Genomic DNA, 19,404 nt, shown 5'->3' with positions numbered 1-19,404 from the left:
CCCACAGTTCTGGAAGCTGGAGTTCCAAGATCAAAGTGCCAGCACATTTCCTGTCTCATGACAGCCCTCTTTCAGATTTATAGATGACCATCTTCTTGCTGTGTCCTCACATGGGGGAAGGGTCAGGGGATCTCTCTGTGGTGTCTTTTATTAGGGCATTAATCCCATTCATGAGGGCTCCACCCTCACGATCTAATCACCTCCCCATCTCCTAATACCATTATATTGGGGGTTAGGCTTCAACATATGAATGTTAGGGGGACACAAACGTTCAGCCTATAGCATAGGCTTGCCTGGGAAACACTGGTTAAAACCTAAGTTCAAGGCAATAGACTGTGATGTAGGAGAAGTCAACCTTTGAACCTGTCTTCTCCCATCATCCTTCCTTCTCCTAATAATCAGCACTTGATTACAATCTGGGTTACCTTGCCCATAGATTACTTATTAAATAATCACCAGGTGAAGAAATAGTTGTAGTTAATTTATTAAAAAATACAAACGTATACACCCAGGAGCTCTATGACTTTAGGTAACTTTCTTAATGGCTCTAAATACCAATCTTATAATAAACACTTGAGGCCAGTACTTGTGGTCATTATTTGTTGTTTTATATGAACAATACCTATTCCCCATCCTTTCTGTAACATCAGCAAGATTTTGCTTTAGAGGAACCACCAATTAATTCCCTATGCTAAAATTTACAGTTTGATTAAGACTGTCTTTTTCCCAGCTCCAAGGTGAGCCTTCATTGGCTGAAGTAAGTCACTTTATCCTATGCTTTTGGCCATGAGGAGGTTTCTGGGATGGGTATAGTGCCCAGTTAGGATCAACAAGGTGTGAATAGAGGTTTACTGCATTTCCAGAAAAGAAGAGGTTCCTCAACCCACCTTCCATGTGAAGTTGAGAGGCTGTAGTCCCAGTGGCTATTGGCAGCCACTTTATAACCATGAGGGCAGCCTGCCTAACGTTGCAGCCAATCCAGGGAAAAGGGAGCAGAGACATTGAGGGGGAGGAGAACTTGTGTCCCACTCACTTTCTTTGAGTGCTAGGTCAAGGCTTAGGTGAAGCCCCCTAGACCATTTTGTTCTCTGACCTAATGGTTTTCCAGTTTTACTTGGGTGACTTAGAGTCCAGTTTTTGTTTCTTGAAGTAGAAGTATCCAATCTCCCAGATATGTGGGAGTAATCGTATCTGCCTTGCTTTTCTTTAATTGTTCGAAACAAATAAGATGTTACCCCCTTAAAGAGTAATTCTTTTTCTTAGTATAAATAATTATTTTAAAATATAAATTTGTTTTTGAAATACAGCACATTTGATATGGTTTCCAAAGATATTCACTTAAACTTTAAATGTGTCATTTCTCCTCTTTATGAAAAGTTTAAATTGGATATATGGATACATTAAAGGGCACTCTAAATCTTAAAATAATATAGGAATGGATAATACTCTTCATTTATTTTGCAAATTGTTAACAACTATGCTATATGCAAGGTCCTGTGCTGGGTGTTCCAGCTATAGGGTTGAAGAGGGCAGATAAACTTTGAAACACTACCTAAAATATATCACATTAAAAGGGCGAAGGATAGAATACAATGGTAGATTGGACAAAAACATCAGCAGAATATGGATTTTTATAAATCTGAATGAGATGCAGATGGTCAGGCCATTCAGGAAACTACAGGTCATGACTGGGACTTTTCCTTAAGGCACATCTGGACATGTGTTAGCAGAACACTGCTGCTTCATGAAGGCACCCACCCTCGGGGCAGAGATAGAGCTATGCCAGCCCAAGACAGATGGGCATGACTGCATTCTAGGACAGTAACATTGCCCAGCAGAATCCACCTGGTTAATTGCATGAGTCAAAACTGACTCGTCAGGCTTCCCTGGTGGCGCAGTGGTTGAGAGTCCGCCTGCCAATGCAGGGGACATGGGTTCATGCCCCGGTCCGGGAGGATCCCACATGCCGCTGAGCAGCTGGGCCTGTGAGCCATGGCTGCTGAGCCTATGCGTCCGGAGCCTGTGCTCTGCAACGGGAGAGGCCACAACAGTGAGAGGCCCGCATACCGCAAAAACAACAACAACAACAACAAAACAACAAAAAAACTGACTCATCTATGACTGGCTCTGGTTACAAGAAATTAACCTGTTTGAGTTAATCAAACAGTACCCCAATCTGGCCCACGGGTTAGGGCATTCTCCATCATGCTTTAACTTCATCATGTTTTTCTTCTTCTTCCTTTTTTTTTTTTAAATTAATTAATTTATTTATTTATCTTTGGCTGCATTGGTCTTTGTTGCTGCGTACGGGCTTTCTCTACTCTTCATTGCAGTGCGCGGGCTTTTCGTTACGGTGGCTTCTCTTGTTGCAGAGCACGGGCTCTAGGTGCGCAGGCTTCAGTAGCTGTGGTGCACGGGCTTAGTTGCTCCGTGGCATGTGGGATCTTCCCGGACCAGGGATCGAACCCGTGTGCCCTGCATTGGCAGGCAGATTTTCAATCACTGCGCCACCAGGGAAGTCCCTATTTTTCTTTCTTTAATGTGGCCTGAGAAATTACAAGGAACACAGCCCCCAAACATGAGGAACCATGGATAGCTTCCATGGTTATTTTTGAATTAAATTATTTTTATTGAATAATTAAATTAATTATTTTTGAATTAAAAAGAAATACAGCACAAAGTCTGCCATGGTTTTTTGTTTGTTTCTTGCAACAAGTGGGGGAAAAAAATCAACCACACAGAATTATTTGATCTTCTCCTAGCTTGGCACACATCATTTACAAATGTCTGTACCCCTGTCCTTCCAACCTGGCCTGCCAACTTTTTTTAAAGGAGAAGAAGAAGGAAAATAAAGTAAAGAAGATTGTCCCATTCTGCTTCAATATTTAAATTATGGCCACAAAGACAAACTTTACCAACTGCATGCCCTTCCTTCCTGCAATGCTCAGAACACTGGAATAGTCAAGGCCTGGGATGTTCTACCCAGACCCAAGCCAAACACTCAGAAACACCATTTTCACAAGGGCTTTGCTGGAAAGCCTTGATATGAACAAGCCTGTTGGAACACTTTACTAAGGTCAAATGATTGACAGCAGCGATTGTGAAGCTGACCATGTTTCAGAACATTCATCTTCCCCAGGGATATTTTTGAACATGTAGTACATGGTTAGTGGGATGACTGAGTTCATGTTGAGCTTGAATGTTTCAGTAAATACATGAAGTTATGTGGCTGTGTCTGTAACACTTGAGATAAATGAGTGAAGTGACCCCCACTGCCCCGACTTTGCCCGCCATCAACAGGACACACACTCTGAGCAAGTATCTGTGATGGTTCTGGTCAACAGGCAAACGGTCATTGAGAGGCTAAGACGCCAGAAGGCATGCAATGATTAGGTACAGAGGAAACATGCATGAAAACTGTTAAAACTAAACCTCAGGAAAGCCAGATTTAGTTGTTGGGAGACTCCTCCCCAGGGCAGGGGTCGCCCATGTTTCTGCTCATCTTGTGAGCACCCATAGCTTTTTCTGGGGACTGCCTTTCCCAGAAGGTACATTGAGGGAACAGCCTAGGAAGATAGAGACTGTTTTGCCTGAAGCAAAGGGAAAGTTTGCCTACTGATCAGTGTGTCAAATATAATGTCTGCCCCAGGGCAGAGGGCAGCTGGTTTCTAGTCTATTATAAAAGACTGGGGTTCCCTCAGCTTGGGGCTTTTCAGCTATGATGCAAACAGGCCACGTGTGCAGCACCCACCTGGATTGTTTGCCTTTACCCCATGGGACTTTTGGGGGGAGTAAGGAGAATAGCTGCACCCCCGAATCACAGGGAAAATAAATATTCCATGTCTGGTCATAGCATCATGAAGAATACAGGCTATTAGAATGTTTATTCCAGGAACATCCAGGCTTAGTCAGTGTGTGACTAGGCAAGACCTTGCAGTGCTACATCTCTAGGCATCTATGAGGTAGACATCGTGGAGAATGGGTTTTCCAGGTCCCAGAAAATTCCATTACCAGTCATGCTGTTAAACCAAACTCCTCATCTCCTTCCTGATGAGCAGGCAGGCCTAGAAATGCTTGTACAATTCATCTGGTCCCTGGCATTTGTCAGCTGGGTGCAAAGGCCGTGGCTAGTAGGATATCCTTGGCAGCATGATACCTTTGGAGAGCACTGGACCAGAGTCTGTGACAGCCGTTGGCCCTCTGCCTCTCACTTGGATAAAATTTGTAGGTTTAGATCTTGGGGGACTCTATTCTCCTCACTTGGCTTCTGTTTCTATCTGAAAGTCTTTCTGAGATCTGTGGTTTTCAAAACCGCCTTCAGTTGCAGAATTATTTATTCAAGCAAAATTGAATATGAGATATGACCCCAGAGAGCTGAGGAACAGACGTGGCCTGGCAGGTGGGGTCCTGACTCTTCCTTTCCTGCCTCTGCTTGGTCTTGACTTCTCCTTGTGATGTGTGCCTGGAGAAAGTGTCAGAGCACCACAATGCAAGGGCACTCAGGGCATTGCTCGAAAGGACTAGATGTCCTCAGAGGGTCCTTCAGTCTCTGACAGTGTCTGCTCTGCAGATACACGAATCCCATGAGAAAATGAGAGTGCACAGTTTGTCTGGGAGATCCATGTGGTTTTTAAGAAAGAAGACTGACATCCATCAGGCTGAAAAGCCATGAGTCATTCATAGAAATCAAGTTCTAATTTGGATGTAGGCTACTAATATTTCTCCTATTTTAAGTTGTACTATTTAAGGAATTTCTCCCTGCCCTTTCATGCATGCCTGAATTTCTCTCCTTGGACCATAGGGCTCTTCCCCTAACTAGACAAGAGGCTTAATTCCCTGGGGGGAGGAAACTGTCAGATAGATGCAGCCAACGTTTGGTGTTTATAATCAAGGGTCTCAACCTCCGTAAGATTTTGAAGGATGTAAGACACAGTTTATTTTTCTCCTTCTTCGAATAAATGAAGATCTCACAAGCTAAGGGAGGGAGGACAACTGAGGCTTGGGTAGGAAATTCTCACTCACGGCAGAGTGCAGCCTGGCTCTGTCTGACAGGAATAGTTCCTGTCTGTCCCCAAGGCTGTGCTTTGTGCTCACCTTATAAGGATGATCCATGGTCAGTGGCCAAAGGTAATTAAATGGCCCAGGAATGAAGTGTTTTTGCTCTGGGCACGTGGAAAGGTAAAGGTGGAGTTCCATACCCCACCCTACCAGTATGGGAGTGACAGAACCCCGCAGAGCCCCACGTGGCTGCAGCCGTCACAGGGGCGCCCACACCTGCACTCTCTCGGCTCTCATGTCACATGGTGCATTTTCAGGATTGAGGCTCAGTCTTCAACAAGCCGTCCACCATCACCCTGGCTGGAAAGGTTCTTGTCCTTGCCACCTCCTTCCGCTCCTGTCACTGCTCTTGCTTCAGTTCTTGCATAGTTGGTTGTTTTTTGAGCCAACAGTGTCTCACTCACAAGTGATGGGGATGCAGCCAGGGAGGAAGGTCCGGGGGATCACTGAGACATGGATAGTCTGTCAGCACGTCTCACCCTGGCGGCTCCCACGTCTTTGCTCTTACACTAAGAAGCCTTTGTGTGCATGTCTCTCCTTCAAAATCATACGGTAAGGCTCAATCTTGCCTCTTTGGGAGACTTTCACCTCTAGGGAGAGTAAAGGTCATATAGGTTGTTCAAAACTGCTAACTGCACCTCTCTCTGTGCCAGGCTCTGGACTGATGGGGAAGGAGGAAAGTGATGCACCCCTGACTGAAGAAGCCCCCAGACCGGAGGAAGGTGGTGGAACACAGGCATCCTGCTACACTCTAAATTGTTTTCTTTTAAAAATCAATATTTCTCTTTTTACTCTTTGTGCATGGCGCATAAGAGAATAGAGGATCTAGTTCCTAAACATGAGGGGGAAGGCATTTGGGCGTGAGTGTCAGGGAGCTCTCCCAGTTTTCTTCTCTCTTTTTCTACATTGCAATGAAATATAGGACTAATATAAAAGAAAGTATGTGACCTATGTGCATAGTTCAAAGGTCAACAACATCCCTTCATCACTGACGATGCCTTTGAAACTCTGCTGGTTGCTTCTGCCCCCAAGACTTAGCTACCCTCTTGGATTTTGTGTTAATTCTCTTCATTCTTTTAAACATATCTCCATCTCATTTGTATACTTTTGTAAACAATAGATTATTTAGTTTTGTCTGTTTTTTTTTTCCGTTATATAAATCATGTCTTCCTGTATGTCTTCTTTGTGCCGACATCTACTCTTCATTATTAATTGCTTTAGATTCAATTATGGTGACACTACATTCACTTTTCGATGATAGATTATCCAGTTATATGTGTCTGCATCAGTGTCTTCTCCTCCCAACTGCAGATGGACATTGGGGTGCTTCCCGTTTTGCTAATATGGGCCATGTCCCTGGACATGCACTTATGACACTTTCTCTAGAAGGCATGCCTGGAGGTGCACATGCTGAGCCATGGGATAGGCACACCCTCCACCCTAAGCCTCATTTTAAGCGATGCTAGTTACTGGTGTGGATGCATCCCGTGTGCCAGCCGAGACCTCAGCCAGAGAGCTCACCATCCATTCCCGAGACTGTGAGTGCTGGGTAGCATCCTGCCATGTGACTCCTCCCTGATCTCAACCTTCTTCCTGCATACCTCCCATACCCTTTCCATTCCCTTTCCCTTCTCTCAGTCCCTTTGACTCCATTTCAGACTTGCCCTTTCTGAATGGCATCTCTGGGTCGGTTCCTCAGGTGAGTGACTTTGGATCTGGTACGTCTTCAGGACTCTGTCTTGCCGTGGGTTCCACATTCTATAGAAAAAAGAGGTGAGGAGTTCTCCCACCGTTGTTGTGACTCAGACCCTGCAAACTTGCAGCCTAAGAAAGGTCCCATTTATTGGTGAATCCGCTTGCCTTGGTCAATAGTTTTAACATACAGTAATTTTCCCAAAAATCCTCAGTTATCAGAATCTATGGTTTGATGCCGAGGAAGGAATCCACTAGGGCTCTTTTAGGTGAAGGGGCAGAATAGAAATAAGTATCTCTCCACAACAAGTTAGACTTAAGCTGTCTTTGGAATCATTGAGTAAATCAAAGGCAGACTCAGAGGAAACCACATGACCCGTGGAAAAACAAGCTCCACTTACCTCTCCCCTCTGGGACTGTTGGGGTTTTCCAAGGCAAGAACTGACCACTTGTGAAATGTCTTAACTTTGAAGTTCAAGGATGGATGGAATGCCAGTCCAAGGTGGCATGGCTCTGAGGGTGAAGGAAATTGATATATAAAGAATGGGAAGCCTTTCAATGGCAATCGCTCCTCATTTTTCTTCTGATGTGGGTTTTGTAATCATTATGTTCTGTAGCACAGTATGTGCTTAGGCTGACCTTGGGCTGCAGGAGACGCACACAAGCCTCCACATAGCATGTAGAATGCAGCACAGGAACCACGGGAAAGGCCCCCGAAGGGATAGAATGTGTCACGAGGCCTTTTACAAAAGGTCATAGAAGTTGACTGGGAAGGAAGGACTGCCTGTCAGTGGGTGGAGAGGTGGGAGCCAGTAGAATTTTCCAATAAAGATTAAACCCACTCAAGCTCCATTTAGCCCTGATACAAATAGGCTAATGATTTACCCCAGCCATCCTTCTGAGACCCTTGGAAATGGCATGTGGTTTTGGTCCTACTCATTCTTTTGATTTTTTCAATGGCAAAGAAATTAAATTAACACTGAGAAGTGGTAGCCTAGCTTTCATATCCTTTTATGCACCAGAATCAGATCCCTATCTCTCCAACCAGCCTTGGCCATGGGGGGCACTGGGGATTGTCTAACTCATGGTCATGAAGCACGGTTCGGTCCTAAAATCAATGCAAGAGGAGAGATCAACCCAGTTAAGGGGTTTCGAAGTTTGACGTGCTATAGAATAAGTTGGCCTGCAATCACTGCCATGCTGGTAGGCTCTTGAAGACACAACTCTTCCCTCTTTGGACACCAGTGTCCAGAAGCTTCCAGAAGGCACTAATTAACCACATTTTTAAATAAAGAAAACTGAAATTTACATCTGATAGAACAATCTGGCTTCAGGGTCCCACTTGGAAGCACTGGGCCGTGCTGGAGCAATTTAAGGGAGATTTATAACTTATTCAGCTTTAGACCTTTCCTAGTCTTCACAGAAGATGTCAAAAAGCCATTCATTAATTCTTTCTACTAAGTTAGTGGAGGCTCTGCCTCACGAAGACTATCAGCAAAGCAGAAACAAAAGGTTTGGTTGAAAAGTATGTAAAATTTTCACTTGTTTTCTCAACTCAATCTGAGAAATTGGTTGGAATTGCCCACCTAATGGGTTTTCTGGCACACATTTCAGATTCTTTGTTTCAGGAAGACCAAATCAGGAGATGGTTTGCTTTGCTTTCTCTGTAATTACTACTAGAATTGACATATTTCCTGGATCAAACATCAGACCATGTTGTCTTAAAAGTATGTGTTACTGTGAGAATACAGCCCAATAACTGAATGGAATAGAAAAAGAGCAGAACTCTGAGGAAAGAACACTGAAGGGGAGACCACGCTTCTGAGAGTCTAACCCTCTCCTTGCCTGAACCAGTGTCAGCATGCCCCTCCCTGCTGTCAGCCCAAGTCTCAGACTCTGTCAAATGAGGATTATATGCCAGGTGATTTCCGGGGTCCCCCCTGAAGAGGACATTCTGCCATTCTAAAAGAAAGATTATTTTAAATTTTTATCCCAACACTATGTGCCTTGAAATGACCCAATTACTATTAATGAAGGCTTATAATTTAAAGAAGAAAACCTAACTGTTTGAGTTCAGTTTTCATTAATTTAGAGCCAGCGCATGTCATGTACTATCAAGAGGTGTGTTACTAATCAAGGAAGAATAATAAAATTTCCAATTTAAGTTAGTATTTCAATTAAACAAACATCCAGTGAGCACTGACTATGTACCAGGAGCCACATATTCTAGAAAAAATAAACAAGCATTAAGCACAGCTCTTTGAAGAAATACATATCTTTACTCATATCCACTTGTCACATACCAACTATGATATAAGCTAAGGAATTTTTTTTTACATCTTTATTGGAATATAATTGCTTTACAATGGTGTTAGTTTCTGCTTTATAACAAAGTGAATCAGCTATGCATATACATATATCTCCATATCCCCTACCTCTTGTGTCTCCCTCCCACCCTCCCTATCCCACCCCTCCAGGTGGTCACAAAGCACCGAGCTGATCTCCCTGTGCTATGCGGCTGCTTCCCACTAGCTATCTACCTTACGTTTGGTAGTGTGTATATGTCCATGCCCCTCTCTCACTTCGCCCCATCTTACCCTTACCCTTCCCCATGTCCTCAAGCCCATTCTCTATGTCTGCATGTTTATTCCTGTCCTGCCCCTAGGTTCTGCAGAATTATTATTATTATTTTTTAGATTCCATATATATGTGTTGGCATACGGTATTTATTTTTCTCTTTCTGACTTACGTCACTCTGTATGACAGACTCTAGGTCCATACACATCACTAAAAATAACTCAATTTCATTTCATTTCATTTTATGGCTGAGTAATATTCCATTGTATATATGTGTCACATCTTCTTTATCCATTCCTCTGTCGATGGATACGTAGGTTGCTTCCATGTCCTGGTTATTGTAAATAGAGCTGCAATGGACATTGTGGTACATGACTCTTTTGAATTATGGTTTTCTCAGGGTATATGCCCAGTAGTGGGATTGCTGGGTTGTATGGGATTTTTATTTTTAGTTTTTTAGGGAACCTCCATACTGCTCTCCATAGTGGCTGTATCAATTTACATTCCCACCAACAGTGCAAGAGGGTTCCCTTTTTTCCACACCCTCTCCAGCATTTATTGTTTGTAGATTTTTTGATGGTGACCATTCTGACTGGTATGAGGTGACACCTCATTGTAGTTTTTTTGTTTGTTTGTTTGTTTGTTTTGTTTTTTTGCAGTACGCGGGCCTCTCACTGTTGTGGCCTCTCCTGTTGCAGAGCACAGGCTCCGGATGCGCAGGCTCAGTGGCCATGGCTCATGGGCCCAGCCGCTCCACGGCATGTGGGATCTTCCCGGACTGGGGCACGAACCCATGTCCCCTGTATCGGCAGGCAGACTCTCAACCACTGTGCCACCAGGGAAGCCCCTCATCGTAGTTTTGATTTGCATTTCTCTAAGATTAGTGATGTTGAGCATTCGTTCATGTGTTTGTTGGCAATCTGTATAGCTTCTTTGGAGATATGTCTCTTTAGGTCTTCTGCCCATTTTTGGATTGGGTTGTTTGTTTTTTGGATATTGAGCTGCATGAGCTGCTGTAAATTTTGGAGATTAATTCTTTGTCAGTTGCTTCATTTGCAAATATTTTCTCCCATTCTGAGGGTTGTCTTTTCACCTTGTTTATGGTTTCAGCTAAGGAATTTCTAATCAAGTTTTATTCTACTTCACTGTGTCTAGAGAATATTAAAATGGATTTTCACTGGGAAAAATTTCTTCCCCCTCAATCCCAGATAGAATGAGGGGAGGGGCTGGTCAGGTCTTTTGGGGTCTGAAAGTCATCCAATTTGAGGCTGATCATGAAGGAAAAGATTGTAGAACTATGAATATAAAGTTAAGTACAAAAACAAATATTTCAGTAGGGTAAGGGTAAAATTACCACAAATTAAAAAACAAACAAACAAAACCTTTAAAGATGACAAGTACCACAAACATCACAAAGTCCAGAAAATAACATAGTATTCTTTCTGGCATAACCCTAGAATAGCTTTATTCCATATTGTTACTTGAGACTCTAACACATGACTCTTAGTCACATGCATTATTTTTCCACAGAGGGAATAGAATGACAATTCAGACTTTTATCTAAAAAGTTTGATCAAAATTTGATTTCAATTACTGGATAGCTTGGAAGTGTTTCTCTTAGCTGTACAACTGCTTGTGGTCAATGTTATATAAATTTTTGGCATTGTTGTCAAACATGGTAAAATGTCTGCCAAGTATATTTACATCTGAGTAGTAAGAGTTCAGAGTTATTAGTTTTCTTATGCAATAATTGATTTTAAACAGTCTTTAATTGATTACTCTTATTAACTGGAGAAGTACAAGTGCAGCATATAATTTTTGCAGGATTGAACAACATTGTCTAATCAGATTACCCTTATACTACATTCATTAAATTTATAATGAAAATGCAAAAGTTTTGCCACTGGGATACTTGCATCTTTAGCCTGTTTGGCCATATTGGGGCTTTTTGTATGACATTTTATCTCAAATTCCCAGACGTCCTCAGGACAAGATGCTTCAGATCTGACCTGTTAGATGCATATAAATCATGAAACATTCAAACAGAGACCTACATCCTGTGTAGGTTTGTGCCCTACAGACAGGATTCTGACAAATTCTGTTTTGTATGAGTTACCATCATAATGAAAAAAATCATCTTAGCGCATTTATAAACATGTAGGCGTTGTTCTTGAGTCTATCCTTTCCAGGAGAGAGCTTCCTAAGATCTGGTGAGAACTTAACTTTCTGCTCATCGTGATACATTCCATGGTTGAAAGAATTTCCCTCAGACAAGCTTCTGAATCTGTATATTTCAAACAGTTTCCTTTCTACTACCCACCTACTTCCAATGTTGAGTGCTGTAGGACACCAATTACATCATGATAAAAAGTGCTGTATCTTCGGGTCACAATTCTGGGTGAGTTGGCACCATGGGAAGGAGTATTTCTCAAAGCTACTTCCACACAGGGCACAGGAAGGGGAAGGGGTAAAATCCCAGATCCTTAATCCAGCAATGCAGCAGGAGTGAAGGGCCAGGGATGCTCATTATCTATCACAGTGGGGACAAATAAGCAGGAGGGTCGCGTGCCTGCTCAAGTTCTAAGAAATGAGCTAGTGTGGGGTGTGGCCTGTATTTGGTACTGGGACTTCTGATCCATCTTTCCAGAGTAGCTGGAACTTGGGAAAATGGCTTCCTGAGTTAGTGGATAGAGATGTGTCTCTAGTGAGCTGTTGCTTTTGAAGAGAAGGTTCACAATGACTTGGTGTGATGATTAAAGAGAGTGATGTTACACAGAGAGGTGGATGGGGGAAACCTCTCTCTTCATCCTTCATGTAGGTGAACTGCTCTGAACTGGTCATGGAATGACATGCACTGAAGCAAATGGATTCCACTGGGACTTCCAGGACATGGAGTGAGGGACCTCCTGATCGTATAACAGCCCACAACTTGAGGACAAGGGATATCCTGCTGAGAACGTGATTCCAGCTTTCACGAGGCAATACTAACTGGATATAATCTCTTGGAATGAGTAAATTACTTGGTGTGGTTCTTGAGATTATCATGGAAGGGTGACACCATTGATGGGAGGTCTTTATGCATAAGCTAAAGGTGTGGGATAATATAATTTGCATATTAAGAAAGTGTTCTAATTTTGTACCTCCTAGGTGAAATGATGCTTACATGTGGCATTATTTGTGAATTATCACATGAGTAGTGATGGATCTGTTCAATGCCAATAACAAGGGTCTACCATGGACAGGGACTTCCATGAACTAATTAATAGACCCACAATGATCCTATGAAATGGGGATTGTCTCCATTTTATCAATTACAAACATAAGGCTGAGAGAAGTAGCTTTCTTGAGCTGTGTTGCCTTCTGACTCAAGCTTTAGGGCTCCTTCCACTATGAAGGTGAACAGCAACTCTTGCCTATACACATGGAGCATGATACAATCCCTAGAATAATTTTCTGTGATGACCTCCTTTGCAATTGAATATGTACTATGCTAGTACATACAATTATGTAGTTCTATATTTGCAATCAGAATACTTAACTGAAAAAAAAATCCTTTCCATCTGATGAACAAGTGATTTTTACAGGTAGTTGAAAGTTTTCTAGATTGAATTACTAAATATCAAAAAGAGAGCTCACTGACCCATCTTCAGGCCACACCTGCCACGTCTCTAAATGATATGCAGCATTTTGATTTAATGGAGGAGAATTCTGTCATGAAGGATGACACTCATCATCACTCAGTGGTCATGGTAACAGTTAAATATGCCCACTGATCTGAAAAGATCCCTATAAACCCAGAAAGCCCCATAGTGACCCAGGACACATACAAGGAAACCTAAGGTAAAGAGTTGGTATCTGCAGAGGCCGAGAGAACCCTGTCCTACATCTACGCTCTAGGTAGGAGCTTTTATCCACCTCCTGGGTTCTTCTGGGGTTCTTTACTTTCTGGAGTTGTTTGGAAATTCTTAGGTCGTTTTGACCTTTCCCAGAAGGAAACAAGCAAGCTGTCAGGGTGCTTGCTGCTGTTATCTCCAGCCTGTTTCATAATATTGACTTTCTAGAGAGAACATTTTCTCTGACCATAAATTTCGCTTGGTTTTGTAGGAATCATGGCAATTATGCTCTTGATTCCTGTATGCAGTGTATTCTCAGGAAGGCCCCTCAATGTCTGTGTAAATAAAGCTGCAATACCGTAATAGCTAAATGTACAATTTTCCTGAAATTTGTGATTAGTCTGAATTTCAGGACTGAATTTCATGTCAGTAATAGCCTTTCCTACCAAGGTAAATTTGGCCGCTATTTATAAACTTGCTGGTACAAACACTTTGGAGAAGCCTTCACTTTTGTTTCTGTTGTTGATATCAACAACAGAAGTTTCCAGTAAGAGCAAAAGGTAAAAACATCAAGTTAAAGAGAGGCCCCTGGGGAGATTGGCTAGCACAGGGCTGATGAACATCTCCCGTAAAGGGACTGAGAGTAGATATTTCAGGATTTGTGGGCCTTAAGGTCACTGTCACAACCACTTGACTGATGCTCTGGCACAAAACAGCCATAGATGATACATAAAGGATGGGCGTGGCTGTGTTTTAATAAAACTTTATTTACAAAAGCTCCCCCCATGCAGTCCCCTTTTCCCCTGATTCCCCACTTAAGAATTCTGCATTAGGGCTTCCCTGGTGGTACAGAGGTTGAGAGTCTGCCTGCCGATGCAGGGGACACGGGTTCGTGCCCCGGTCTGGGAGGATCTCACATGCCGCAGAGCGGCTGGGCCCGTGAGCTACGGCCACTGAGCCTGTGCGTCCGGAACCTGTGCTCTGCAACGGGAGAGGCCACAACAGTGAGAGGCCCACGTACCACAAAAAAAAAAAAAAAAAAAAAAGAATTCTGCATTAGAGTTGGCTGGCTCAGAGGCACAAGGCCTATGACACATCCCTCCCTCCAACTCCAAAACCCTGCCAAGAAATCTGAGAGCAGTTCCCTAAGTCCTCAGTGCTGAAAGCAGGAGGTCACAGTTGCCAAGCAGCTGATACTTCGCTTTACCCAGAGCCACAGCCCACAGAGGGCAAGGGCTGCCCGCACTCAACAGGGAGCTCTTCTTCCTGTAACCTTGATTACATCACCCATAGTAAGAGGTTGAGAGCTTTGCTCTGGGGGATAAAACACAGGTAAAGGCTGAAGGACCCCAGCAGGACTAATCCAGCATAAAGGTATCTAGCCTGAAATATTGTATGTAGCTGTTATCCTAAAAGAAATCCTACTCTTAATCTTCATATCTCATTTGCTCAAAAATACATCTATCTGTTAATATATGCTATTTTTATGGGGATGTAATGTACAGCATGGTGACTATAGTTAATAACACTGTATTGCCTATTTTAAAGTTGTGAAGAGGGTAAATCTTAAAAGCTCTCATCACAGGAAAAAATATTCTGTATGTATGGTGATGGATGTTAGCTAGATTTACTATGGTGATCATTTGGCAACATATACAAATATCGAATCATAATGTTGTACATCTGAAACTAATATAAAATTTGTGGTCAAAAACCTAAATTTCGGGCTTCCCTCGTGGCGCAGTGGTTGAGAGTCCGCCTGCCGATACAGGGGACACGGGTTCGTGCCCCGGTCCGGGAAGATCGCACATGCCCGCGGAGAGGCTGGGCCCGTGAGCCATGGCCGCTGAGCCTGCGCGTCCGGAGCCTGTGCTCTGCAACGGGAGAGGCCACAACATTGAGAGGCCCACGTACCGCAAAAACAAAACAAAACAAACAAAAAAACGCCCTAAATTTCATATAAGTAACAACATTTCCAACAAAGTAACTTACCGTGCTGGTCAAGAAAATAGAAGAAAAGAGGGGGGGGCAAATAAAGAGTACAGGGTCTTAAAATCAATCACTGCTTTTTTCTCATTTTAAATATAATACATGACACTGGCTAAAATTAGGGAAATATAGAAAAACAGAATGATTATAATAAAAAAATAATAATTTACCTGACAGTGATCCATACTAACATTATATTGATTCCTCCCAGTTTTTTAGTTACCTAAATGCGTCTTTATTATTTTGCTTTTTCTACATACATTGATAACATATCTATTGCCTTTTGTTACTGAAAGAATAGTGATCTTTTGTGAGGTACATACTTGGCTTTCTTTCTGCATTTACAAAGAAAAGAATTTATTCCAAAATAAATACATTTAGAATACTTTCTTGTTCATTTCCTTATGATTTATACTTTTTAAAGCATTTTTTAATGCTTTTTTACCTATTGAGGTCTGGTGTTTCTCTTCCAACTTCCATGAGCTCTTTAAATAATAAAGATATCATATGTATGTCGTATTTGCTGCCAATGTTTTGTTAAATCTGTTTTTACTTTATCAAAATTACTTGCTAGTTTTAAAGCTGATTTTAATTTTTATGCAATCAAAACTTGATTTTTTTCAAGAACTGTTAATTGAGTACACATACAGCTCACAGATGATGTTTGACATTGCCCTGCAGCTCTTAGGAACTGGAATATCCTCTGATGCTGGCCCCTGTGCAGGTTGGTTCCCCGCCCTTCTTCACCAGGCTGCCATCCCCCTAACATCTAAGCTTCAGCTCAGACACGACCTCCAAGAAAGCTGTCCCTGCTCATCAGACAGGGTCCCAGAGAGTTATCACAGTCGGCAGTGTTTGCCAAAGCATTCCAGCCCAGACAGCAAAATCCTTGAATTCAGAAGAGATGCGCCATGTACGACTTTATCATGGAAATATGTATTATATGAAGACATGAATATGAGCATGTTTTAAGTGTCATTTTGTCACTTTGAAATAATTCCAGGTTTGCTGCAAAGTTACAGAAATAGTTCAAAGGACACCTGTATGTCTATATTGATAATTTCCCACATTTTTATTACTAATTCATTCTCTATCTGTATTACAATATGCACATACCTAGTAACATTTTGTAACTTTTTATTTTGATGTAATTCCAAAATTACACAAAAACTGAAAGAGTTGTACGAAATTCTTCTGCATGCCCTTTACACAAATTCGTCGGTTGTTTACGTTTGGACCTATTTTCTATGTCTTTCACTGTTTTTCCCCACACACATACGCATTTATTTTTTTTTTTTCTGTTAAAGTAGAGTTGATTTGCAATGTTGTATCAATCTCTGCTGTACAGCAAAGTGACTCAATTATACACATACACACATTCTTTTTAAAAATATTCTTTTCCATTATGGTTTTCCCCAGGAGATTGGATATAGTTCCCTGTATACAATAGGACCTTGTTGTTTATCCATTCTAAATGTAATAGTTTGCATCTACCAGCCCCAAACTCCCAGTCCATCCCTCTCCCTCCCCTCCTCCCTCTTGGTAACCACAAGTCTGATCTCTATGTCTGTGAGTCTGTTTCTGTTTTGTAGGTAGGTTCATTTGTACCATAGTTTAGATTCCACATATAAGTGATATCATATGGTATTTGTCTTCTCTTTCTGACTTACTTCTCTTAGTATGATAATCTCCAGTTGCATCCATGTTGCTGCAAATGGCCTTGTTTCATTTTTTTTATGGCTGAGTTGTATTTCATTGTATATATGTACCACATCTTCTTTATCCATTCATCTGTCAATAGACGTTTAGGTTGTTTCCCTGTTTTGGGCTACTATTAATAGTACTGCTGTGAACATAGGTGTGCATGTATCTTTTTGAATTATAGTTTTGACTGGGTATTTGCCCAGGAGTGGGATTGCTGGATCATATGGCAACTCTATTTTTATATATATGAGGAACCTCCATACTGTTCTCTATAGTGGCTGCACCAACTTACATTCCCACCACCAGTGTAGGAGGGTTCCCTTTTCTCCACACCCTCTCCAGCATTTGTTATTTGTAAATTTTTTGATGATGGCCATTCTGACCAGTATGAAGTGGTACCTCATTGTAGTTTTGATTTGCATTTCACTAATAATTAGTGAAGTTGAGCATCTTTTCATGTGCCTACTGCCCATCTTTATGTCTTCTTTGGAGAAATGTCTATTAAGGTCTTCTGCCTGTTTTTTGATTGGGTTGTATTTTTTTGTTGTTGAGTTATATGAGCTGTTTGTATATTTTGGAGATTAAACTCTTATCAGTCTCATCATTTGCAAATATTTTCTCCCATTTAGTAGGTTGTCTTTTTTTTTTTTTAACATCTTTATTGGAGTATAATTGCTTTACAACAGTGTGTTAGTTTCTGCTTTATGACAAAGTGAATCAGCTATACATACACATATATCCCCATATCCCCTCCCTCTTGTGTCTCCCTCCAACCCTCCCTTTCCCACCCCTCTAGGTGGTCATAAAGCACCAAGCTGATCTCCCTGTGCTATGTGGCTGCTTCCCACTAGCTAGCTATTTTACATTTGGTAGTATATATAAGTCCATGCCAGGTTGTCTTTTTTTTTTTTTATGTTTTCCTTTGCTGTGCAAAATCTTGTAAGTTTGATTAAGTTGCATTTGTTAATTTTTGGTTTTATTTCTATTGCCTTGGGAGACTGACCTAAGAAATCATTGGTACAATTTATGTCAGAGAAAGTTTTGTCTATGCTCTCTTCTAGGAGTTTTATGGTGTCATGTCTTATGTTTAAGTTTTTAAGCCATTTTGAGTTTATTTTTGTGCATGGTGTGAGGGTGTGTTCTAACTTCATTGATTTATATGCAGCTGTCCAACTTTACCACTTGCTGAAGAGACTGTATTTTTCCCATTTTATAGTCTTGCCTCCTTAGTTGACCATAGGTGTCTGGGTTTATTTCTGGACTCTCTATTCTGTTCCATTGATCCATATGTCTGTTTTTGTACCAATACCACACTGCTTTGATTGCTGTAGCTTTGTAGTATTGTCTGAAGTCTGAAACAGTTATGCCTCCTGCTTTGTGTAATTTAGAATCTCTGTTGCCTTATTGATTCTCTGTCTGGAAGATTTGTCCACATTGACGTGAGTGTGGTGTTAAAGTCTCCTACTATTATTGTATTCCCATCAATTTCTCCCTTTATGTCTGTTAGTATTTGTTTTATGTATTTGTGTCCTCCTCTATTAGGTGCATATATGTTAACAAGTTTAATACCATCTTTTGTATTGATCCTTTTACCATTCTATAGTGTCCTTCTTTCTTTCTTTATGGTCATTCTTTTAAAGTCTATTTTGTCTGATATGAGTATTGCAACTCCTGCTTTCTTGTCATTTTTGTTTGCATGAAATATCTGTTTCCATTCCCTCACTTTCAATCTATGTGTGTCCTTTGCCTTAAAGTGCACCTCTTGTAAGCAATATATTGTAGGCTCTTTTTTGTTTGTTTGTTTTCCCCCAGTCTGCCACTCTATGTCTTTTGATTAGAACATTCAGTCCTTGACTTTTAAGGTAATTATTGATACATCTGTATTTATTGTCATGTTAAACCTTGTTTTCCAGTTGATTCTATGTTTCCTCTTTGTATCTTTCTTTTTGTGTGTGTGTGTGGTTTGATGATTTCCCTTTATTTTATGCTTGTGTTCTCTTCTTTTTGTTTTTTGTGAATCTATTGTATGTTTTTGATTTGTGGTTACTCTGATTTTCAAGCGTGTTAACCCCTTCCTATATCTGCTTACTTTAGACTGATAGTCATAGGCTTAAACACATTGTAAAAATAAAGAAAAAGAAAATAAATCTGCACTTTCTTACTCCCCTTCCCTGCATTTTATGATTTTGATGTCCTTTTTTACATCTTCATGTTTATCCTTTTGCTGTTCCTTGTGTTTATCATTGCTTTCACAAACAGGCTTTGCCTGTGTGCTCTCCCAGGAGGCGGGGGACAGCTTTTGGCTTCTGGCTGCGGGACCCTCAGCAGCAGCAACCTGCACCTGCTCAGAGGACTGTGCCCATCTCTGGACTCCAAGATGGCAGTGGCTGCTCATGCCTATCCCTGGAGCTCATGCAGGTGGCTCTGTGCCACCCGAGAGCACGTGGAGAAAGAAGCTCCTATGGCAGGCTTACCCCTCTCCTCGTGCACCCCTGAGCAATGGTCCCTTGCCTCTCTGGTGGGCCCAGGCTTCTTCCTGTACTCTCTGGGT

This window comes from Phocoena sinus, chromosome 9 (genome assembly GCF_008692025.1).
Source record: "Phocoena sinus isolate mPhoSin1 chromosome 9, mPhoSin1.pri, whole genome shotgun sequence".
NCBI classification, from domain to species: domain Eukaryota; kingdom Metazoa; phylum Chordata; class Mammalia; order Artiodactyla; family Phocoenidae; genus Phocoena; species Phocoena sinus.
Note: the sequence above shows the minus strand (reverse complement) of the source record.